The 26,777-nt window shown below is 43.2% G+C and overlaps 1 pseudogene; it reads right to left on the reverse strand.

The window, feature by feature from the left end:
- Positions 1 to 24,152: 24,152 nt before the first annotated feature.
- Positions 24,153 to 24,270, reverse strand: LOC124597170 (annotated as a pseudogene).
- Positions 24,271 to 26,777: the final 2,507 nt, after the last annotated feature.

Genomic DNA, 26,777 nt, shown 5'->3' on the forward strand with positions numbered 1-26,777 from the left:
GAACAACATCCCAAAGAATAACTTTTCTGACGTTTCACAGGCTTGCATGAACGTTCTGTGCGTCATACTCAAATAGGGGGAGACTACGCAGAGCTCCTTACACACTGAGAGAACCATCTTACCGTTTCTTTATTTGTCATTAGTTAGTCTAAAAGTTCTTGATCTGACAGGGTGCGTCAATTCATCAGTCGTAGTACTGGCAAGTGGTTACATGCCAGTCTGTCGATGACCCACGGCCAGATGTTTTCATTCGATGAGAGACCGCATGAAAGCGCTGGCCCCGGTGTCAGCTCAACATCCTTTGTATCGACGAAGGTCAGGGCTGTGGACTTGTTTTACCTCGTCGAAAGATGAGGTCATGGATACGGCGAGGACACGTCACAACCACCACGCCGAAACTGTGACGGATGCTGTCCAAATTACCTAGTGAACGAACCAGAATGAATGTATTGTAGACACTATTAGCGGCCTCAGATGCAGAAATAGTGTGTGCTACGTTGTCCGTCGACACGATCGGGCATTTAACGTTACATAGTTTGTACTTTTCTATGATGTAACAAGTGTGGTAGTCACTTCAAAATGACGAACAAAATGATCATAACCAGCAATATTAACAATAGCGTATCTTATTAAGCAAACTTACTTAAACAGTCATTCCGATTCACACGATTCGTGGGTTTGCTGGCACTTCAAACAGAAGTGTTATACTGGCGAATTCCTCGGTTATAAAGTTAATGAAGTCATTGAACACTTCTATGTACTTTTGGAGAATGTGCTATGGAGCTGTTTAGCAGCAATTATGCTGCACGTGAGCATTGTGTTCCACGTAACAGGACACTGCCGCTACCTGGGTTATCTGGGAAACAGGATTAGTGAGCCCTGCAAATGGGCAGAAAATATAGTCTCCTCTGAACCTTTTTTCTGAAAGATACAAGTGTAGTACAGTTCCTTCTTTACTAACCATCAGAAACGACAGCTAGCATACCGTGGAGTAAAGATTGGATACCCAGTGTTACGAACTTGGAATTGCGTCCTATGTCTGATAATTCGCCGTTTACCTGAGGAAACACTGTCTGGATAGTAATTTATTTAGATGGGGAACGAATTCAAAACGACAGGATGGATGGTCAAATATATCCCAGTGCAACATTTGTAGAAGTTGTGTTACGTGTAGACAGGCCAACATCCTGATGCACCGGACTTGTGCTGAGCATCCGCTCTCTTCTTCTGGTGACCCGTCCCAACTCCTGGAAGGGAAGATAACGAGTGAGGTGCAGTTATCCCCACTTTGACTGAATCGTCCTGAATTTGCCCTCCGCTGAGAAGATTTCAGAGTATCGAGTTCAGTTCGCTTTCCGGGATGAAATGAGAGTTTTGCAATCTTGTCGAAGATCTCTTCGCTGTCACCATTGTATTGCTGCAGAAATGTCAAATTCCGCTTCGCACGATCCAATCTATCAGCAACCATGCTGCATGGAGATAGCTTTAATATAAGGCGTGTTATCTGTTCTGCCCTGCCTCCAAACAGAACCTCGCACGCGACTATTTGGCTCCCGTTCCGTCTCTAATAATATTTTTATTGAAATCAAAGCCACAGACTTGCTGTACATGCAAACCCAGAAATGCAATGGAAGAAAAATACGAATGTTCGTTTCTCTTTGCCTAGCACTGTGTGTCTTACAATGCTTAAGAACTTTTGCAATGTCATAAAGAAAGGGAAGTCGAATATCTATTGTCGTTGTAGGTGAAACTGCATAAAAAATATCTCTCTTTTACACGTAGTCATATAGTATGGCCCACGCAAACACCTCACGATTTATTTTAGGGCACTTTAAGAGTGGTATGCCTAGCACGTTCTCCCATTTCCACCTCAAAAATCTTTCACACAGTTATTGCGAATAGGCGTTCCGTCCTGCAAGGAGGGTTTCGAATTCACTTTAGTCATCACATCGTTTTGCACCAGCCACAGTAAAATTTCACATTGAAAGCTCTGGATATAGTTTGATTTGTTACGCGGACAATAAGCTATTACGTGTTAATTCTATGTTAATTCTGTATTACAATAATCTTGCCTGCAACGGCCAGCATCCGAGGAAGTCTTAGTGTCAGATAAAAAAATAGAGCTATCAATTTCCTGCATTGTTTTGTATGTTTATATTGCTTTCTTTAACCTCCAAGAAGCTTTAATCAGTGGTTTGATGAAATTCTCATACGCCTCTATTTAGTAAATATCCTGTTTTCTCCGACATATTTTCCAAAATTAAAAGATATAAATCATCCTCATGCAATATCTTTCTCAGAAAGATACTTAAATAACTTTCTGGTAAGGTTTATGATTGGTAAGCAGGGCATATGGACTGCCGGAGTGGGATGCTAACCGCATTTGAGGATTCAAAAATTTATTTTCACCACGTTAATTAAAACAGAGCGCTGGCAACAAAACAATGTGTATTTAGTATTTGCAAATTGCGGTGATCTACACCGATTGTTCAATTGTATAAAAGCAATGAGAATAATTTAAAAAATTAAAAGAAAACAGCCTTATGGCCGCAAATTTAAATTAATACAAAATTACTTTACACAAATATAACTTTAACATAACTACAAATCTGAGCTCGCTAGGCCTTGTGAATATGAAAAATAACAATTTGTAAAAGCTATTATGTTTCAAAAAATGCTCAGGTACCAAAATGTCATAAACACGTGAACTACTATTATGGAATACTTCGGCTATGTAATGTTATTCTAGGCTGAAAGATCTACACAGCAATCGCACATTCTCGACGTTAGGCGGTCACATCGGCCGCGCGTCTGAATCCCGTGCTCGAGAGTTCAAGTGATAATAGGCAGGAGGGCCTGTGCACACCAAGACGGCTTCTAGAACACACAAACCCAGTAGTAATACACAGTTCACTAAAATAATAAAACCAACAGCCAGGCACTGGATGGCTTCAAATGCAGGAAGAGATGTTAAACGTTGTAGTGTGACAACCGCAGTTACTACCAATAGTTCATTATACAATCCCCAATGAACTGAAATTTCACTTGATAAATTTAAAAACCGCAACTAGTTCAAGGTGATAGTGACCAGGCAATCCGTACACAACCTTAAATACTAAAGCACCGTTTGACGGTGCAAAACTACTACTATCATAGTTGGCAACAAAAAGGAAGTTAGCAATTCCAATTTAAATTGACAGTTGAAGTCTTATACAGAGAATAAACTTTGATTCCTAAAATTGACCACTTAACATATTAGCAATAATAAATAAAAAAGGAATCGCCGAATATCGGCCACACTTGCAATGCAACAGTACCAGGGCACAGCGCAGTTACATGGAATTGCAATACCAAGTATCCCGGACTCACGTTAAATTGGTTTCAGGAATGACTAGCGAAAATTATAGTGGCTACACGGAGCAATGACATCAAAAGGTTCCACCGCAAAATGGCTCACCATTTAAAGTTAGTCCAGGAGCTCGCTGTTAACATGCACCCCAGGGTAAACTCCCGCGCTCTCCTCAGGATTCGAGATAGACACGACTCTTAAACAGAGCCTCTGATGGCCGGTGACTGCTTCCGCTCTCCAGCTCCACTCGCCGCCAGACCAAGGCGCCGGAATGTCAACGCCGTGCGTCTTCGCAGTACACCAAGCGCCGAATGACTACTCGTAATGCTCCGTCAGCTGTCTTCCCTCTGTCACTGCCGCCAACCGAGTCTCCGTCACTGCCCCCGACCGAGTCTCACCTGGCGAGCCGCGCCGTCTAAGCAGAGGGCGCTAGCCAACTAGGACACCGCAAAGCGCGTAACTTCGACTCGGAAACTATCCAGCCAAGAGCATGGCAGGAAGTCACGGCTCAATTAACGTCTCTTAAATCTAGTCTTGCTTACCTCACGCAAGCCTTCAATATCTAACAGCGAATAATTCTGAAGATAGAGGCTGTTTTCTCGACATTGCTACTTCTGTTGCTTCTTTTTCAAAAGAATGAACGTGGCGATAGGGAAGGTAGGAATTAAAACGTCTGTCTGACTTCCGACTTCCAGTTAACAGGGAAACTGCTGTCCTGACCGTGGCCCGCATCGGACCTCATCTCTTCTATCAGGGGTTTCTGATAATTTAGGAGTTGTAGGAGGCAACAGTAGAACTCTGCAGACCAGAAGTCATACAAATCTCGTAAAATCTTGCATATCGCAACCCAGAAAGCGTCCACCGACAAAAAAAAGGATACTGTAGCCAACCTAACCAGAGTGACCGTTCAGATTTTCTCCAGCCCACAAGGCCCGATATCACGGTTCCGAGGTTGGGTCTCCTGGAGATGTGACAGTTCGGCGAAAAGGGAGGGAGAGACTGGTGTCCCTCGGCCACGAAGAAGCCGTGGACTGGAATTCAAAGTAACGGCTCGAACAGCCTTTAGGGCTGTTTGCAAAATTGCAAATTGCGAGGATTATTTAAGCCATGGCTCGGAAAATTACTCCACCCCTACGAGACAACGAGTCTCTCGTTAGGCAAGCCTGTGGTGATATCTGACTGCCAGGGAATATTAGTTCGTTATGGTTACATTGAAGATTAATTTCAAAAAATGGCTCTGAGCACTATGGGACTCAACTGCTGAGGTCATTAGTCCCCTAGAACTTAGAACTAGTTAAACCTAACTAACCTAAGGACATCACAAACATCCATGCCCGAGGCAGGATTCGAACCTGTGACCGTAGCGGTCTTGCGGTTCCAGACTGCAGCGCCTTTAACCGCACGGCCACTTCGGCCAGCGAAGATTAATTTAATCGATTTTCTAAATATTAATCGATGTTTATGATATACCAAATGATTCCTCATTTTGTGTATAGTTTTAATATACTGTCAGAAAAGTAATATGTATTTTGTTACGAAACCCCAACCGTTGGCTGGGCTGCTGCAGACGGAGTGTGTGCGTCTGGCTCACTTGCTGTCCTGGGTGTACCTGTCCCTCTCATGTAACTGAACATGCTATCCCACCAGGTAGAACATGATGTCACACGCCACGATGTCCTGTTGAGTACTGACCCTGGCTCACTGGTTCGGTAAGCCATCTGACGCGAACGATGCAGAAGTTTCAGAGCAGTTGGCGCCCAGAACTGGAATAGTGTTGGTAGACTCGTGGACTAACCATTAGTGGTGTCTTCAGTACTGGATGATGGTTTGTGCTAATTTGTGGCTAGAGACCAGTGGTCATCCCATCAGGTATCAAGAAGAAAACCAGTACTGGAACAATCTACGCAAGATGTAGTAGAATCCGAGGTAATATCCCATAGATGTACTGGCTCACATGCGGTTCCTCTTCTTCGAAATGTCTTGGCTGAAATTCGTCTAGTTGTTGAACCGCACATGTCGCATTACACACCCTAAGTTAGACACTTGTGACCCTTTGGTTAAATTGTCTGGCTGATGGCAAGTTTGCGAAATACAAAGTTAACATAACATATAATAACAGTAATAATAATATTGGGAACTAAATTAACGGGCCATAAATGATGTAGGCCACACAGTTGCGATTTGGTGTCGGCCGAAGTGGCCGAGCGGCTCTAGGCGCTACAGTCTGGAACCGCGAGACCGCTACGGTCGCAGGTTCGAATCCTGCCTCGGGCATGGATGTGTGTGATGTCGTTAGGTTAGTTAGGTTTAAGTAGTTCTAAGTTCTAGGGGACTGATGACCTCAGAAGTTAAATCCCATAGTGCTCAGAGCCATTTTTTTTGCGATTTGGTTAGAATAATGTTTATTCAGAAAGCCAACTAATAGCGAAAGTGGTTGTATTTAGAATTACTATTACACTCGAGTGCATATCCATTTGACATTTCGATCATTCACAATCTCATGTCGAAATACAAGTCTAATATTTCACCTCGTTAACTATGCGAAAAGTTAGAGTTCACACCAGGAGCGCGGCTGCTCACCGCTCCCGGACTAAGTCCTGCGATACCACACAACGCGAAATTTTCTAAGTCGTTTCCCTTTCTAGCTACCTAAAGACCGACTGTCCGCTTTCGCGGCTCAATCCCAACTGCTCCCTTTGGTATCTCGAGCCGAACTCTCCGCTTTTGCGTCTGCACCTGCACTGTCTCTGGCCGCCCCCGGCCGCATTTTTCCCGCGCGCCGAATATCCTGGCTCAACTGACTATGGCGTTCCCTTTCCTGAGGCCGTCAATCTCATTGGCTACAGCTTATTCTAAATACATATTTAAATAATCAAATCTTGACCAGTTTCACGTTCTAAATGAAGTAACAATAATATCCATTACTTAATAAATGTTAAATTCTTTTACGTAAAACCAATACAGTTTCCTTCTTAACTTTGAATTTCACGACCAGTAGCCTTACACCAATTTGCTTTCTGATCAATAAATAAAGAACAAAAGTAAGTATTATGCACTAACCTTTACAGCAAATATTCTATTACCTAATCGTTCAATAAGGTGTCATGCTATCATCGTTCAATGTGTTTTGTGTGGAGGAAATAATGATCTGATATTTAACTGAAAATACTAATAATTCAAATTTACTATATCTTTTAAACACAAAGTTACAGAGTTGATATTTACAGCATTTGTCATTTTAATCATGCTATTATATATGAAATGTCGATCGCTAAGATCGACCAAAGCGTTCAGATTTTAGCATTCAGGTCTTTGTTACAAAACTTGTTAATTTCACTTTAATAGTAAATCCTGAACTATTATAGATTTGATCAATATTGAAGTTTTATTGGGATCACAATGAAATTTTATTGAGGATGGGAGATTAAAATTACTGTGGCTTCATTTCCTGCACTACCATAGTATTAAATAGTTTTCATAAATATTTCTCTTTATGGCCGATCTTAGGTCCGCCATATTTAACGCTGCTACGTCTCCTTGGCCATAAAATCCTTCTCCTGGGTTTCCCTGTGACATAGGTTCTCGTCTGTCTCACTCGCACATTACAGAGCTTCGGCCTCAATAGACAATAGACGCCTGTGAGTTTCCCCATCTCGTGGTGAATCTGTGATTTTGTGGTATTCGGTCCTGGACGACGGGATTCGGTTCACAATTCCTCAAGGCTGACTCTCTGCCATATACTTAAATGGGAGCGAAATGCTCGTTAACTCTCAAGTAAAATAACTTATTAAACAATGTAATGCCACACTGTTGACTCGTATCTATCAGTCACTGCATACACTGTACACACAGTGTTTCATAACACTTCACTCACTATACACACAAACACACACACTCGTATTCACTGGGCCATTTTCTGTACCGCAGCTTCCCATTTGCTATTCCGAAAAACTTAATCACATCCCTCTATAATGAGTGAGATGTTGAGCTTAGAAAGAGGAAAAGGTGTTAGTATTGCGCTATGCATAGCCTGGGGGCAAGATTTTCTAGAAAAGGAAAAAAGAAGGAAAAAAACAGTGTGAAGGTGTTATGTGGAATGTACGACGTTTTATAATCATTATTATTATTTATTTGTATAACTTTTTTTTACTTACCCCTGCTCTGTTTTATCTAAGTAATCCTTCAATGCATAAAATTAGCTGCGTTTAAAAATGAGTATATTTTTGCCATTTCTTTAATCTCTTTTGGTAATTTATTGTTCAATTTTATTCTTTGGTTGAAATTGCTGTTTTGAATTTTATGTAAATGTAAGTTGAATCTAGCTCACACAACATAGTAATCAGGGAATCGAGTGTGAACAACATGAATGCCCTCGATCCTACCGACTTACCCGCTCTAGGCTAGCGGGCGGCGTTGAGGAGCAGCTTTTCTACGTGACGTCATTTTCAGTAACAGAATCGGTTTCGCTCATTGTGAGTGGTCAGTGATCTTGAGTTTTGCTGTATTTGCGTAATCAGTTTGCTTCAGTACCATAACTGCTTCATCAAATCCCTGATATGCATACCCCACCATCAACTTGAGTGCATTTGTACACTCTTGCGAGAACATGTGTTCCTTGAGTGCCCCTGCGGGTTTGTTATGAGGACAGCAGCGTCAATGATGCTTCCAAGCAGTTCATATGGCGTATTTACCTGTTTGTACACCTCAGACGTCATCCAAACTCACACAAAATTCTAATAGCGTACGGTCTGGCGAACTTGTTGGCCATTGTTACTCCACCCAAGCGATTAGGCTAAGTGCAGTTGAGATGTTACCTGATAACTGTTAAAAGTTGGAGTTGATCTGATAAAATTAACGAGTTCAGCGGAATAGTTTAATGGCAGAAAGACATCCTAGCAAAGAGTCTGAAGGCAACGAGGTAGGTTCGGCTGGAATAAAACCTAAATGAGGTTGGGTGGGTAAGACAAGTAGCTGCGTGTTTATAATATTTATAACTGACATTTTTGCCATTACGGTTTCGTCAGACTTTAAAACTTGCAAGTCATTACTAAAAATGTCAGTCACAGAGCCCGAAATGCAGGTGCGCGTGACTGAACCATTATTTCGAATGTATTGGTTGGTGCTTAGGTTCTTAGCCTTTTTCCATAAGTTAATAAACGCGACTGATACGCATAACAGAGTTTCGTCATCAATACTATAGTCCCCTTCACTATTTTCAACATTATGCTAACTCGGTGGTAACTTTTCGATTATGTGACTTTAGAAATCACGTGGCTCTGAAGTGAAGAACTTGTCGAGCCATGTTCGGAGCGGACTTTTATCCGTATAGGAAGTTCCTTCAAGGTTGTTCGATAGAGAACTGAACGGTGGAACCTAAGGGAACCAGATAAGGCGAATACGATGGCTGCGGAATAATTCCCAAACCAACTCCTGCGCAGTTTTTTTGTCACTCTGTTAGAAAGCGGGCAGGCATTATCGTGGAGTAGCATGACATCCATGCATGCTTCCTGGTCGTTGTTCTTTGACTACATCAGCACGACGTCTCAGTTGTTGACAACGAATGTTATCAGTGATGGTTACACTTCGGGAAAGCAATCCGTAATATACCACACAATCGTTGTTCCACCAGATGCGTGACATTATTTCTTTTGTGGACGCACGTAGATCATTGTACGGGTAGTTGCTGCTTTGGTTAGGCTCAACCATTCCTTTCCTTTCCTTATGTTAGTATAAAGGCAACATTTTTCGTCACCAGTAACGATACAGTACAGGAATGGTCGGCGTTGCTCACGAGCCAACTGACGACGAGCAAGCAAAAATGCACATTTCGCCACCTGATCATTTTTGTGATTTTGGCTTGGAGCGTGCGGTACCCATGCACCCGATTGTTGAACCTCCCCATTTGCATACAAATGTCGCGAGATGTTGGAAACAACACAGTTCATCACATTTGCCAGTTCCCGAATACACTGACTGGATCGTTCTGGATCAGTACTTTTAAACGATCTTCATCAAACCGCGAAGGTCTTCCTGAACGTGAAGAGTAATGTCAAAACGATCCTTCTCAAAACGAGAAAACAATTTTCTTGTAGTGGACTGCCCAATGGCATTATTCGCAAACCCGGCGCAAATATTCCTCGCTGCTTCCGCTGCTGTTAACACTCTACTGAACTCAATCAGAAGAATGTGTCGGAAATACTCCAATAACTCTAATTAGGGTTCGATTTTCTAGCGCGCACCGCTCTACTCACTATCTCCTAATGACAGAATGACAATATGGAAACTAAAATAGAAACAATGAACTGCAAATAAAAAATGACAATCGATAAATAAACCAATAGCAACTAAAATACTACTACGCAAAACGCAATGATTTTACAAAGAGGTGACAAAAGTTATGGGATAACTCCTAATATCGTTCGGACCTCCTTTTTCCCCACGTATTCCAGCAATACGACGTGTCATGGAATCAACAAGCCTTTGGAAGTTACCTGAAGAAATATTAATCCGACTTGCTTCTATAGCAGTCTACAATTGCTAAAGTGTTGCCGGCGCAGGAGTTTGAGTTTGTGTTCGTAAACTGACCGCTCAATTATGTCCCACAAATGTTCAATGGGATTCATGTCGGGCGATCCGGGCGACCGAATCATTGACTCGAATTGTCCACAATGTTCTCCAAACAAATTGCGAAGAACTGTGCGCCCGAGACGTGGTGCATTGTCATCCATAAAATTACCATTGTTGTCTAGGATCATGACATCCATAAATGGTTGCAAATGGTCTCCAAGTAGCCGAACATAACCATTTCTAGTTAATGATAGGTTCAGTTGAACCAAAGGATCAAGTCAATTTCGTGTTAACTCAGCGCACACCATTATGGAGCGAACACCTGCTTGCACAGTGCCTTAGTGACAATATGGGTCCATAACTTCGTGGGGTATGTGCTACACTCTGACACTACTATCAGCTCTTACCCTTGAAATCCGGAGTCATTTGACCGGCCCAGCGTTCTCCAGTCGTCTAGGGTCCAACGGACATGGTCAAGACCCCACGAGAGACGCTGCAGGCGATGTCGTGCTGTTAGCAACGGCTCTCGCGGCTATCGTCTATTGCCACAGCCCATTACCACCAAATTTTGCAATACTGTCCTAACGGGTATGTTTCTTGCATGTCCTACACTGGTTTCATTTCACGCAGTGTTGCGGGTCTGTTGGCTTGATAATCCCATGCAAACGCCGCTGCTTTCAGTCTTTAAATGAAGGCCGTCTGCCATAGCGCTGTTCGTGGTGAGAGATAATAAGTAAAATATGGTATTCTCTGAACCTCTTGACACTGTAGATCTCGGAATGTTGAATTCTCGACGATTTCCGCAATGGAATGTCCCATGCAACTAGTTCCAACTACCACTCCGCGTTCAGAGTCTGTTGCTTCCCATCGTGTGGCCATAACCAAGTCAGAAACCTTTTACACATGAATTAGCTGAGTACAAGTGACATCTCTGCCAACGCACTGCCATTTTGTGCCCTGCGTACGCGATACTCCCGCCATATGTATATGTGCACGTCGCTATCCCATGACTTGTCACCTCATTGTATGCGCCTACCCCATAAAACTTAACGTTGTAGGGATCCCAATGTCTCCCACCCGAAAAATGGATAGCATTAAAGATCAACCCTAAATAGTGAGCAATACATGAAGAAACGTTAGAGGCGACAGTGCTTGGGGGCCAAGGGGTGATAACATTGGAAACTTCGCTCTTTTGTAGCACAAATTATGTCAAGTCTCTATTCCAGGCCACCGAAACTTCATACAACACAAGCCAATAACACCGTGACCAACTGTATGGGAGCACAGAAAACGAATCCGATTCCTGCAAGTGTCAAGACAGCAGCATGGCAGCATAGCTCTCAAGTTTTCCCCGATTTTACAATATACGTCCACTATAGCATCGATATGCCAGTCCCGAAATGAAGTAAAGTGTATGTGCCAGCACGGACGAACGAGCTGTCGAAATTACGAACGCGTTAATTTGAGTGGTCGCCGGGAAATCCCAGCCATTTGCCGCGATGATGGATGCGGCGCTGGCCTGAATGGCAGCGAGCGCAGGTTTGCGGGATTGCTCGTAAATCTGCGGCCACGCCGCCCGTCCTCCTGATTAATGCCGACGTGCGGCCTCTGCGCGAAGAATTAACCCATCTCGTAATTAACTTCGCTTGCCAGGCCGCGAGCAACACCGCTGACGTCCACCGCTTTCAGTTTTTAATGCGCAGTGTTTCTCCGGTACCGACACAGAATGCTGCTTAACCTCATTAGGATCTAGAAGCCTAGTGACGGTGTTTGTATCAGTGGTTGTGGATGAAAACCTCGCCGAGAGAACAAGAAATGCCTCAGGACAAGTTTGCAACACGTTAGACTTTTCAGTAATGTTCCATGAGCACACGATTGAGCTTCTCTATTGTAATACCCTGAATGTTTCTGTAGAGATGTCTGCATTTCAAGAAAGACAAGCTACTGTTACCAACGGATGTCAGCAACTGTCGTGTAACCTCAAAACGTTTGAGTGTAAGCACTCCATCAGGACAGCCAGAATTGGAAGAATCGCTCAAGAGTTTGTGTGATTGACACGAAAAAGAAAATAATATGAAAGGTACTCCGATCTCCAAACAACTGACAGTCAGGCAAGAAAATAATAGCTATCTTTAAGCCCTCTCGTCAGCTCATTGCCTGTTTCTTTCTCGATAGTTGAGTAATATATGTGTGTTTGTAACATCTAGCTGTACTGGTATTATGGCCGCTGCTTTAGAATTATAATAATTTTCTCGGTGAACATAAGCTGACCATTTACAACAATTTTAACTATATTTACATTAAGTAACAATATTTTCAGATATTCACATCTGGAGAAGGAATTACCGAAAAAAATTGGTTTTTATTTGTTTTTTACAAATTTTCTACTGTTTCTGTGTATTTTCAATTCACACGAAATACGGGTAATCATTACTGTGGATGCATAAATGCTCTTGTAAATGCATAAGATTCAGTTGTAAAGTAATGTTGCTAGCGTTTAGTTTCTGAATCCACAAAATGTTACTTCTCATTAACAAGTATTTCAGAAAGTAAGAAAGGCCGTTGTTAGACTATCGAGTTTTTTAAATACCTGTCTGCATTAAAGCTTTTATGGGGGGGGGGGGGGGGGGGGGGGACGGATCCCTAGCAAGTTTGATCACAGAGTTCCGTACATCCTGTTATGTGTAAGAACTCCATGCATTGATACAATTTCTGACAAATTAGCCAGGCTATCAGGCTATTCAAAAACATATATGTAGAAATAACCATCTGCACTAAGAACAACCTAAGTAGAAAGCGTCCTCACAATATACGAGGGTCTGAACTTAAATAGTGGCAACTATTTATTCACAGCCGATACAAAAGAGTTACATGTTTGCACCTGTTGCTGTCTTTCAAAGTAGTCACCAGCGCTGTGTAGAACCCGTTGCCAGTGATGTGGAAGGCGTAGTATACAGTTAGCGGAGCCTGTTCTTTTGACGGTGCGAATGGAGCGGTGTACTGCCTGTGGAATCTCTGGAACAGTTCTGAAGCGTAAGCCACTAAGTGGTTCCTTCATTTTCGGAATCAATTCAAAGTCACAAGGACTTAAGTCCGGGAAGTATGGTGGATGGTACAGTACTTCCCAGTCCCATCGACCGAACAGAGCACCCACAGCTTGCGCTGTATGCGCCCGCGCACTGTCGTGCAAAATGACGGGTGTGTTGCGCAGAAAGTGTTGCCGCTTCTTTCGCAAAGCTGGTCGTACCTGTAGGTGATGCTCCATCAACAGAACAGTAATACTGTGCATTGACGGTCTGCCGTGGAGGAACGTAATGCGTTAGGATAACACCATCACAGTCGTACACGGGAGTCTCCATAACTTTCGACCACTCCATTCGCACCGTCGACAGAACAGGCTCTACTAACGGCATACTACGCCTTCCATATCGCTGGCGACTACTCTGAAGGGCAGTAACAGTAGAAAACTTGTAAATCTTTTGTATCGGTTGTGAATAAGTAGTTGCCACTTTTTAGGTTCCAACCCTCGTAAAACCACCAGATACAGATCTTGATGCATCTGGAATTTACAAAATAAGAAATATTATATGGGTCAAACAGGTAGAAATTTCAGAATTCGATTCAAAGAACGTTTAGATTGCTTCACACTTGACAAATGTAATAAATCAGTAAGTAGTAGCAACGCACGTTAGAGACACAGGCCACCTTTTTAAAATCGAAGGTAGTTTCTAAAGTTTGCACAAAATCGGAAAAAGTTAAAGAATGAACATCTTGGAGGAAATGGAAGTTTCCATTCAAAACAATTTTTTTTCCTTTGAGTCATCAGTCTTCTTCCTGGTCTCATACTGCCCGCCACGAATTCCTCTCCTGCCCCAACCTCTTCATCTCGGAATAGCATTTGCAACCTACGTCCTCAGTTGTTTGCTGGATATATTCCATTCATATTAATACGTGTCCCCGTGGTTGTTAAAAGTCCACCCTTCCATTATTAATCCTGATTTGTTTTTCATATCTGAGTAACTATCTTACGGAATGCAGGTTCTGTCATGTTCCATGGTGTTTAGAAAGCTACCGTGTTTTTTGTTAAGAGCAGGCAGCGCCTCTCTTTACCACAGTTCCACCGTGTGCAACGTCAAGCGAAGTCGTGAAAAGAATCTACTTGCGTCTTATCATTTACAAATTATTCAAGAAACTTAATTGATTTCAGCAAAACGTTTCAGGGAACGCGTTCCATCAAACACTTCCGATTCGTTTGTCAAGCAGAGGTCTTGTATTAGTGATCACAAAGCATATAGGGTAAACGAAGGAATTTGAATGGAGGAAGATTGAAAAGCGGACTCTGTAACACGAAATACAGATTTCTTGGCATTTTAGTTCTCCTTTTTCGATCTAGCTGTCGTTTACCAAAGAAAAAAAAATACCCATATAGTTCCTTAAGGAGAGTGGATTTCTAATAATATATTCTTAAAATCATTATAACAACAAAGGATTTTTGTGCAGAGGAAAATAATATCGGGACCCTCTTCACAACTTGGTCACCTGTAACAATAATACTAAGACTCTCTAAGCTTTTTAAATAAAACAAACGCTACTGACATATCTTATCTTTATTTTTCAACATAATGACCATGGCAACGTACGTATTTCTCCCAACGAGAGACCAGTTTGGCGATACTATCACTGTATAAAGTGTGACTTCGTTGGCGGTGCCATAGCCTCATCTCTACTCGCACCGCTTCATCACTATCAAAGTGAAGTCCTCAAAAGCATTCTTTAAGTTTTGGAAACAGATGAAAAACGGCTGAGGCCAAGTCGGGACTTTACGGAGACTCTTCGATGCCAGTGGAGCCAAGGGGTCTGACTGTTGCAGATGTCGCAGCGCTCGTGTGTGGTCTGGCCATTGTCATGCTGAAGGAGAGGGTGCTGTATGTGTGGACGAACTCTTCGAATTCGAAACTCGATTACAGCACATTGTTCCTCACACACCGACATAGTTACTTTACAAACCCACCATGTTACACTTTACAATTCAGTGCCCTCTAGCGGCAGAGTGTGGCAAATACTCGTATGTAGACAGAAGAATACATCTGTGGAATGTTAATAATGTTTGTTTCATTTAAAAAAGTTTTAAGAGTTTCCACATAAAAAATTCGGAGGCATTACTTTCCAACACTCCGTCGTGTATTGACTGATTTGTTGACTTACCTCCGTATTTTTTGTTTGTTTGAAGAGTGTTCCAACATAATCTTCAGAAGAAAATTATAATTTCTAAAAGACTTACGTGTCCGATTCAAACCAATCTTCCCCTATATTTCGATAATTAGAAAACGAGACATTAAACATCTTCTTGGGCGTTTTCAGATAAACATGATTTCACGAATTAATTTAGTTGACGGTTACTAGCCGTCTTCATTCTGTCTCTCTGCGGTTGCTTTATTTACAAACAGGGTGTTTGAAACAAGTGCCAGGTATTCCTATAGGACGTGGCATGGGTCAAAACTGGGAGAACAGTTCCTATAACGATACGTCTGGGCGGCCGCGGTGGCCGAGCGGTTCTAAGCGCTTCAGTCCGGAACCGCGCGACTGTTACGGTCGCAGGTTCGAATCCTGCCTCGGGCATGGATGTGTGTGATGTCCTTAGGTTAGTTAGGTTTAAGTAGTTCTAAGTTCTAGGGGACTGATGACCTCAGATGTTAAGTCCCATAGTGCTCAGAGCCATTTGAACCATTTTTGATACGTCTGGAAACCAATATCGGCTGAGATACAGTCATATTGGTGCTCTCATTCCTAACTGACTTTCTTGCGCAGTAGTAGGCACCAAAGGCAGTACTGCATGTAATTACCTTGTATCCCGACACATCCTTCAACCCTTCTTCACAGTGAATCACGCATTCTTTCAAATGTACATGGCTCCATTTGGCCTGCGTCAAAGCATTGGTCATTCGCTCCTTTAATGTCTGCACGTCGTCGATGCATAGGACATACAATAGTGCCTTTAATGTGCTCATAGTCAAAAATCCAACGAATTCAGATCCGGTGAACAGGGAGGGCATGTTACGGGAACCGCTTCACCAATCCATCACCCATGGCAGTGACCACTGTTGCACGGTCCGTACAAAATGAGGTGGTGCGCCGTCGTCCATAAGCCTCAGCCGTCGTCCTTCTGCAAGGATAACATTCTTCGAGAGTGGGGCAGAGAACCAGCAGTAAGATGGCGTACATCTCCGAATACCCCACATTAGTCACTAGAAGTAAAAAAGCCCACATCTCAACAGATGTTGGTTCCAAGACATGTAACATCGTAGGAACTTTTCTTCTAGTTTTGAGAAACACTATCTGCTGTAGGAATATGAGACACTTTTCTTTAAATAACAAGAAGCGAATTGGATGGCAGAGAAAAAGGAGGCAGGCGCACGATATTAAAAGGAGCGGCATGGATGCGTAGATACGACATAAGACTGTGCTGCAAAGAGAAGTCTGGAAGTGCTTACTCACCAGTAGATCTCAAATGGCTGATGACGATGCTAACAAGTATGTAAATATGTGTGTTGGAGATAGGCTAACCCTTGGCGTATACGTCTGTTATTTCTGCCATCATTTGAATAAGTATGTTTCGTTATGATTTTAAGCGTAATTTTAATGTGTAGAATATAAATTAGCTGCTTAGGTATTCCTTCTTCTTCTGAAATTTGCTACAATTCCTTCCAAAGAATGTACTGTAGTTGCGGAAACTCTAAGTATGCCTTGAACATGGAAGAAGAAAGACGGCAATGTTTTTCCTAATACCCTATATGTTTCCAATGAATGCAACAATGTTAAAGCTTTCTCATAAAGTCTCCAATATTTTACCGAACAGAGGAAGTTCTTCACTGATTGCTAATAAATTTCCTTATATCTAAATTTGTTCGAAACTTTGGGCATTGTTTCAGCCAGAGCAGGGCGGAACAGGCTGCGCTGTGCAGCCTCGCCGAAAGTTTCCACCTCATTTAACTTTTCTTTAGACCGAATGTTTCGCATTTGCAAACTATTTGAGAAGGGTCTCTCGAACGAGGGAACACTTTTAATGCATTAAGCTGAAGATATAAGCGAGCTACTAAATCTTGTAAGGTACTTTGTGAGCCTATTAAGCCCAAGTCCTTCGGCTTAAGTTTTTCTGAAGTTCCTATGTTTACAGAGCACACATTTTTTTCTGTCGACCACGCCTTAGAGTTTTCGGCTAAGCTAAATTCGACGACTCTTACGAAAATTAGACAAAAAACGACGTTGATTCGTAGCTGCACTCAGGTCGATGCAGTGTCCTTTAACTTCCATTAAGAAATTCTACACTGTTACTTACCAAATAAAACACCTGCTTACGAACTCTTCTTCCAGTTACGAAACTAGGCTAGGCACATAAAAAGCTGTCACTTCATCGTATCTTTGCAATCTGAAACTGCTCGCTCACTGACGATAGAACTCTTCTTATTCCGATAGATGTAGTGTAGGTGGATTAAACTATGAAAAACAAGGATCCATATAAGAGAAACAATTAAATGGAGCGTATTGGAAAGTACGTAGTTGAAAAGTGCTCACGTGTTTCGTTACGTGGTCACGTTGTCAACATCCGCGTAAAGTATTTGTAGAGAAAGCTTTCGATGGTGTTGTCTAAAGTAAGTTTCGAAATTCTTGCTTAGCAGATTCTACGCAAGGCTTCCAGTCACTACAATAGTCAAAAGACATGAAAGGGAACCGGTAATTGAGAAGTGAGTGAGAAAGGATACTTCAGTCTCTACATTAAGGAAACAGTAAAAAAAAGTACAGCGAATTTGGAAAATGAATTAATCTACAGAAAGGAGAAATAACTTTAAATTTGTCAGTGACGTAGTTATTCTGGCACATGCGGAAAAAGACTTTCAGTATCTGTTCATTTACATCTACATTCATACTCCGTAAGCCACCCAACGGTGTGTGACGGAGGGCACCCTACGTGCCACTGTCATTACCTACCTTTCCCGTTCCAGTCGCGTATGGTTCGCGGGAAGAACGACTGCCGGAAAGCCTCCGTGAGCGTTAGAATCTCTCTAATTTTACATTCGTGTGGATTGTTGAACGGAATATATAGTCCATTAAAAAGAGGTTATAAGACGAACAAGAACAAAAATTAAACGAGGATAATGGAGTGAAGTCGTATTCAGTCAAATTATGCTGGGAGCATTAGATTAAGAAATGAGACATTAAATGTTGCTGATGTATATTCGTATTTGGGCACTAATATAATTGACGTCAGCCGACGTAGATATGATTTAAAATACAGTCTGACGTCAGCAATAGAGGCCGCTCAGGAAAATAGAAATAACATACAATATCATTTTAATCGTTAGGAATTTTTTTCAGAAAGTGTTTGTAGCCTTATATGTAAATGAACTATATACAATAAACAGTTTGGACGAGAGGGGAATAGAAGATTTTTGAATGTGGCGCAGAAGAAGAATGCTAAAGATTGGAAAAATTAGATAACTAATGAAGAAATACTAAATGAAATTGTGAATAGCAGGAGTTAATGGCATAAAGAGACTAACAAAACCTGCCAGTTGTTATTTCACAATCCGAGGCACTATGATGTAGTCAGTTTTCTAGCGGATGGAAAGTTGGTAACAGTAAATTGACGTTGTGTTGTGGTATGCATAGAAGCCGAAGCATGCGTCACTGTGAGAGAACACAATAATGAAAGAGGGCAGCGTTAAGGGGAGGTTTACTATCTTTTGCTTCAAAAAACCGATTTTTTAAAAATTGCATTTGTGGATCCATGAAAGTGTTCAGAATCCACCATTGAAACGGTTTTTCCGAATACGGGACGGAAATATTTGTTTTTCGCGGTTGAACAAAACAATACACATGCCTGAAATCGGCCTTTTACACGCACCAGTTTTTTAGGGAATTCCGACTTTGTAGCCGGGGAAAATTATTCTACGTGCTTGCCCATTACTAAAACTGATAAAGTGATCATGGAGCTTACGACGTATTACGGCTTGGCAATCCGACGGCATTCCAATTCGGTGGAACAAATGAAGAAGGCAATTTGGGCAACGTATTTCGACAAGCGATCGACGGATGACCACCAACACCAACATTGTCCGGCTGGGGAAACTAGCTGGTGCAAGTGGCGCATTGCGGAGGCTATCGGACATCTGGACGAATATCAACACGACCAGCCGCTCTCCAAAGATGTTCAAAAAGTGATTCATCCCATCTACGAGGCCCTTTCGGAGGAAGAGTAATTTTACAGGTGCTTGGGAGGAAACACACAAAATTCAAATGAAAGTTTGAACGCATGTGTCTGGAAGGTAGCCCCCAAGCATTTGCATTCTGGTGCGAAGACTGTGGAGATTGCGACTTTCCTGGCAGTGAGCAGCTTCAACGAAGGGTGTTCAGAAGCTGTGGAGACCATGACAACGATGGATGTCACCCTGGGACTCTATTCGATACAGTTCGCAAGCATTCGGACGACCACCGGATTCAAGCGGCCGAAAACCGCATGTCACCGGCCGTACAAGCGGCTCTGGAGCAGCGTAGGATGGCCCAGATCGATTAGAACGCCCTCTATGAGGAAGAGGAAGGACTAGTTTATGGACCCGGAACAGCAGACTGATCGTAAGTTGCATAATATTGCATTTATATGTAGTCAAAAGTTCAAATGCGTTTTTCTCGAAATGACTTTCTTTATCGCGTGGTATGTTAACTTCAAATATACTGAACTGATTGGCATGATCCTTTGTTTCCAACGAAGCTAATTAAATTGTCTAGGAGTTGTACCACTTTTATTCCGATCCATCAACTATAAATATTTTTACTTGGTCGACAAAGTAGAATTTTTTTTTTTCAAATAGCCGCCATTTTGTTTCCTGTGGCCCAAACAACTTAAGCATTCTTATATACTTCCCTAACGTCAACTCAATTTTGATTTCAGACGAGCCGGGTGACCTGTGACATACCGCGCGTGGAGGTCTACATCGAAATTTTGTTTCGGTCCGGCAGCACTTCCGCCTTTGCTCTCCGAAATTTCCGCTCGAAAAAATTCCAGTTTGTAGAGGAAATATCAATAAACATATTGATCAAATTTGACATTGATATCTATAACACATCCCGAGAAAAAAATGCTCAAAGAACATGCTTTTTTCGGGCAATAGATAGAAAAGGTCCCTTAAATCAATTTATTGCTTTGTTCAATTCGGACTTCTCGATGTCTTGAAATTACGGGAGCCCATTTCCTGTATTCTGGGAATATTGATAACGTTATGTAAACTCATTTTGCAGTTTACGATGCGCAGCGACACACACAAGAACTGGAGCATGAATCGCAGGGGAGTATCGCAGCAGTTGAACTCCTCTTTTTAAACCATAGCGAACGATGAAGCTGAGCAAATATTTCGGTAGCCGAGATCCGCGTATTAAAACGGTTCGCTCGCACGCACCTGATCCTTCGCTCTGCCGCGAGAGCCCGCGATGAAAAATGCGAGCAGGCTGCCACCAATAACCGAGGGCGGAACGCTCGCCGCACGGCGGGCCGACCCTCTGCGCGACCCTCGCCCTAAGGCGGCACATCAATCCTCGCCTTTTGCTTCACGCAGTCAGGCCAGTTGCTATCCAATACCGTTACTGCCGTGACAGTAGCGTAGCTGCCAGAGACTGTACGCGCTCTGTAGCCTGGCGGTGGTTGTGAGAGCAGCTGGAAGTGGCTCTAACGAACTTTGCCTATTTGTCTGTTCCATGTGTTCCCTGATTGTTTCAAGTGCACAAGAAGTCGGTGGCCTATGCCAAAAAAATAAACAACCAAAGAAATTCAGAGCCAAAACTGAAACCCTTTTACAACAGAGGAGAGAAATGAAAATCCAAACTGATTATGATATGGTAACGTATTCCGAACTATGTAAGGCAGTGCGAAGAGAAATGAAAACTGACACAGAAATTCACTGAAGACACCTTACGAGCAAGCTTGGAGAACAAGACAAGTTTAAAGTCGGCCAAACACAAACTCACAATCGGTAAAAAGCAGATTATCGCACTCGACGGAAATGACAGTCGAATCACTGAAAAGGAGGAGGTTTTGAAGTTCATCAGATACTTTTATAGCAATTTGTATAGCAATCCAAGGGAAATTTTGAGTGTATCTAAATTAAATGATGTACCTAGTGTACATCGGAAGTCAAGTGTGCTCTAGATAGCATGAAGAAGGGAATAGTGCCGGGTGATGATGAGCTCAGTGTTGACATCCTCAAACTGGCAGGAGAGGTAGTAATAAATCGCTTGCCAAAAGCATTTTCTTCCTGCCTGCACTGTGCTTCAATCCCACTATCGTGGAACAAGGCTAAGTTTATTTTGATACACAAGAAAGGAAGTATTCACAATATTAAAAACTACCGTCCTATCAGCTTGCTCTCAATTTTGTACAAAATTTTCACAACGATCTTGTTAAACCGAATTAGTTCCACCCTAGACTCAGCCCAACCTATAGAACAAGCAGGATTCCGAAGCAATTTTAGCACTACTGACCACATTCTGACCGTTAGTGAAGTGATAAGCAGAGCGAATGAATACCAACTGCCTCTCTGCATTGCCTTTGTTGCCTTTGAAAAGGCGTTTGACTCCGTTAGCCATATAGCTGTCCTCCAAGCTTTGAGTGAGCAAGGAGTGGGAGCAGCATACATTGAAGTGCTCAGGAAAATCTACGAGAATTCTTCAGCTTGTCTTAACATTGGCGAATCAACTTAAGAATTCCGCATCATGAGGGGTGTCAAACAAGGCGATCCCATCTACCCAAAACTGTTCTCTGCTGTATTGGAAATGGCTGCGTCGAAGCTGAGCTGGGAAGGTTAGGGAATTAGAATTAATGGAAGAAGGCTTACCAACTTGAGATTTGCTGATGATATTGCCTTACTGGCCAAAGACTTCGCAGAGCTCCAAAACTTAGTTACAGATCTTGCATTGGAATGACAGCTGGTTGACTTGAAAATGAACCTTTCAAAAACAAAAGTAAGTTCAACAAATGGGTCCCAGCTGGAGATGTGAAAGTCAAGGACAGTCTATTAGAAGACGTCAGTGAATATGTCTACCTTGGCCAGATTATAAGTATGAAGGGAGACATAAAGCCAGAAATCTATCGACGCATCAAGCTTGGCTGGCAAGCATTTGGGAAGAATTCAACAGCATTCAGATCAAAAATGCCAGTAAATCTGAAGAAAGCAGTATTTGATCAATGCATTGTTCCTGTGATGACGTGTGGCTGCGAGACATGGACACTGAACTCATTTACAAAAGGGAAACTTAGGACAGCACAGAGAGCCATGGAGAGATCAATGCTGGGCTATACAAGAAAGGATAGGAAAAGGGCAGATGACATCTGGTCTGTGACGAAGGTTAACGAGATCTTAGAGACAGTAGGTTCCTTGAAATGGCAGTGGGCTGGCCACGTCGCAAGAAGAAAAGACAACAGTTGGACGAAGCTAGTACTGGAGTCCGAGAGAGCACCGGAGGCCTAGAGGAAGACCATCGGACAGATGGGACAAAGACATCAAGAAGATCGCTGGTAACACCTGGCAGAGAACTGCCCAAGACCGTCCCACTTGGAGAAGACTGCTGAAAGACTACCTGAATACACGACTCGAAGAGGCCACATCATTTAATGATTGAATTGGCTGATGATGATGATGTGTTCCCAGTGAGAGATGCCAAATTAGCTTTTAGCGCGTATAGTGGACAGCTCTTTACAAAATTAGACACTATGGTAACAGACTCGCAGTTCATGTACGAGGAGCTATCAATAAGAAAAGCAACACTTTTTTTCGGAATGCAGGTTGGTTTTATTCAAGATTCGAGTATACCATATTATTCTCCACTCTCTTGGCTACAAAACCCTATTTTTCCACATAATCTCCGTTCAATGTGACTCTTATGCCACGTTACTAGGAAGTCATATATACCCGCATGGTACCACTCTAGAGGTTGACGTTGGAGTCAACGTCTTGCCGCGTCAATAACCTGACCATCATCCACGTACTGCTTCCAGCAGGGTGCATCCTTCATTGGACCAAATCTGGAGGTGCGAGATCCGGTCTGTAGGGCGGATGAAGAACAGTCCAGTGAAGTTTCGTGAGCTCCTCTCGGGAACGCAGACCTGTGTAAGGCCTTGCGCTGTCTTTGAGGAGTTCGTTTGCATTCATGGGGCGACTGCTGGACCATGAGAGAGGTCATCAAACGGAATAACCTTTTCTGTGTTCCAGAAGACTGTCGTCAATACTTTAACGACAGAGGGTACGCCTTTGAACTTTTTCTTCTGAGGACGTGTGAGGTAGCGTCATTCCATGGAGTGCCGTTTTGTCAGCAATTTGAAGTGAGGAACCCATGTTTTTATTCCCTGTCACGATCAGCTTCGTAACGCGCAAACAATCCCGCACAGATGGTACCTTCGTTGCTCTTTATGATCTTCCTTTAGAAGACGGGGAACATAGCGGGAACACGCCGTGGAGTGTTGCAACTGGTGGACGAGTGTATCAGCACTACCTACAGAGACCTACAGTTGAGCAGAAGGTGTTGCACTGTGTTCTGTTGATCAGCGCGAATGAAAATGTTTTCACGTTCCAACATCGCATCGCCGGCACGCGGGAGAGCCAACAGGTTTGTGCGACTTCATTGCGATGATGACAGACACCTCGCTCAACGACTCACCGTGCTTTTGTCTCCATAGACATTCTGAAACCGCCTACTAGCATTTGTGATTCTCTGGTTTTCCGTCAAAGAAATTCAATGAAAGCTCTCTCCTTGGATGGCATCTCCGTTACTGACTCCATTTTCAAGGCTACGTATAGCGCCGTCACCTATCGGAATAGCTTGAAACCAGGGGATGAAGTGGGAATATTCCACGACATTGATATTAAAAGCCAATAACAATTCGAAAGCACCAGCAGCAATCATGAATATATTAGTTTGAAGGAGAAATAATTTACAGTATCCGTTACTCAACCTTAGCACGGCGCAGCCGTAAATATCTTTGACCACCTAGCACTCCGTCTTCAGGCCACAAGTGGCGCATCGGGACCATCCGACCGCCGGGTCATTCTGAGCTGAGGATGCGGATAGGAGGGGCGTGTGGTCAGCACACCGAAATCCCGGTCGTTATGATGGTTTTCTTTGACCGGAGCCGCTACTATTCGGTCGAGTAGCTCTTCAGTTGGCATCACGAGGCTGAATGGACTCCGAAAAATGGCAACAGCGCATGGCGGCCCGGACGGTCACCCATCCAGGTGCCGGCCACTCCCGACAACGCTTTACTTCGGTGATCTGACGGGAACCGGTGTATCCACTGCGGCAAGGCCGTTGCCACTGACCATCTACCCATTAATGTAATAAAATTAACTTCAAACACAAAATCATATCGGCTTTCCCACTTCCACACATTTCTCACTGTGTAGTAGTATGTGGTGTGCGTGTTTACCAGAGGTACAAAGAGCCTGAACACAATTCGTAACAAATCACTGTGCATATGTAAAAAATTAAAAAAAAAAGAGGGAGAGAGGGATCAAAACCAGTTAAGTATAGATCCTTATAAATTTGTTACAAAAATTGTAACTTAGCATACCATGTAAGCGATTTTTCGTTACGGAAGTGTACTGTAAATGTAAAACTGGCTTGCTCACACTGGTACAACGAACGTAAAGGCGAAAGTAAAACTAACATGATGTGTCGCTGCCATGTAACATACTTCAATGAAACTTGGACCATACTTATGGTGAAAAGGACTGCTATAGTGTAGTACAGAAGGTAACTGAAAGAAATACAGAAATGTCAGTTTTAATCAAAGATAATAAGTACACTAAGACAACGCAATTTATAATGGTTCTCAGGGTATTACAAAAGGTGTGACATCGATTTTCATATCTATATGGTGTTTGTTCACCACAGGTGGCAATGCATGATCTGCAGCCCATAACTTTGGTGAGGCGTCTTTGTGGTAGGGCGTTCCATTTCTCAACCAACGTGGTTGACACCTGCTAGGAAGTCGCTGGTCCATGTGTATGTGCTGCTGTACGTTTCCACAGCACATCCCACATCTTCTCAATGGGATTTGAATCAGGGAACAGGCAGGCCAGTCCATTTTCCGGATATTATCTCGTTCAAAGGGACAGTTCGATGAGGTCACTTATTGTTATTCACGAAAATTAAATCAGATCTGAATGCACCCCCGAACAGATGCACATGGGAAAGGAGTACAGTTTCATAATAATGTCAAGAGGTGAGTATGTTCAAAGATTTTGATATCTGTACGCCCACACAACGGTATACCTCTCTATACCACAACACATCGACCGTCAAAACGATCATGTTCGATAATGCTCGATGTACCCCCATATGGCGAGAGGTGGCAACGTGTAATGACTTCAGGAACGTTATTGAACGAATCAATATGGAAACTAAGTTTTTTGCAACGAAATCCTTACATAAGAAGTTCTCAATTCACTTGCCGCCTCAAATTCTGATAAAATTCCCAGCTTTCGATGATAACCGTCCCCCCCCCCCCCCTCCCCAAATCACCGTCGTCAGGGGCTAAAACTGTCGTGAACTGGGAAGGTTCCCTCTCTTCTATACCCACAGAACAGCACCCGATTCGATGGATTAGGCCCACATCACGATGGCGCGTGCTGAGGCCTACGAGAAAGGCAGGCCGTGGTACGTACGTCGCAGCACGTGACCGTACTTCAGGTGTGCCCCAAGGCTACAGCCTGTTTCATCTCCTTTGTCTCCTGTACACCGCTGATATGCCCGAACCGTCCCCACCTATGCCGATGACACCGCCTCCTTACCCTCTGTCCTACCCTTCAACAGTGCCACCAAGACGAGTTTACCAGATGGTACAACTTTGGATCAGTCCTCCAAAAACCCAAGCAATCATCATAGGATACACCACCCTCTCTTACCAGTTCCATGATTTCTCCCTCACAGTCTGTTACCATACTATCCAACTTTCTCTCACCTTGAAATATCTTGGCATCACGTGGAATCCATATGTCCTTATCATCCAACGCAACACCAGAACAGACTCCGCCTCCTGAAGCTCCTCTCTGGCTGGGCATTGGGATTGCATTCTTCCACCATCCTTCATACCTAGAAATCGTTGATCACTCCCATCCTTTGTTACGCCAGTGCCGCCTGGATCTCTGCCCTCCTAAATTCTATAAAGCCCTCCAAATCCTTGAATGCCTTTGCCTCGCTTTCCACCTCCATCTCCCGTCCCCTTGAGGATCCTCTATGATCTCATCACTTTCCCAGATCTCCTTTTCCTTAAACACATTCACATGCTTTACACCATCTGCAGTGTCTGTCCCCCTCAACCCCTGGTATCTCCTTTCTTATCCACTTCCCAACTGTTGCCACACCTTTATCGATGTCTCCCACCTTCTCTGTATCTCAACACCCTCCATCTCCTCTCCCGAAGAAACTTTCAGTGTCTCCCAGATGATGAGCGTTGTTCCGATATTTATCCTTCCTTCCAACTCTGACCCTAGTCTTCCTCTCCCCTCCTCCATAGGGCTCCGTTTTTGTCCCTCCTCCTTTACTATTTCCTCCCTGTTACCCACTGTCTTCCTCGCTTCTTCTTTCCCAGTCTTTGCGCTCCTTCCTGGATTACTCCCTTCCCCAGCAACCCTTTCTTCTGTATCTCGGTCTGGTACCATCTCCCCCCTCCCCACTCCGGCCTTTCCTGCCCCCCATCCTCCACTGGTCCCCTCCTCTCCCTCGTCTTTCCCTCCTCTCTGGTCTTCCCTGCCTTGGCAGGTCCTTCTAGTTTCAATACTGTTTACTCTCCGTCGTCTTTTGGTGCCTACCATATGCG

Source organism: Schistocerca americana, chromosome 2 (genome assembly GCF_021461395.2).
Source record: "Schistocerca americana isolate TAMUIC-IGC-003095 chromosome 2, iqSchAmer2.1, whole genome shotgun sequence".
Lineage (NCBI taxonomy): Eukaryota > Metazoa > Arthropoda > Insecta > Orthoptera > Acrididae > Schistocerca > Schistocerca americana.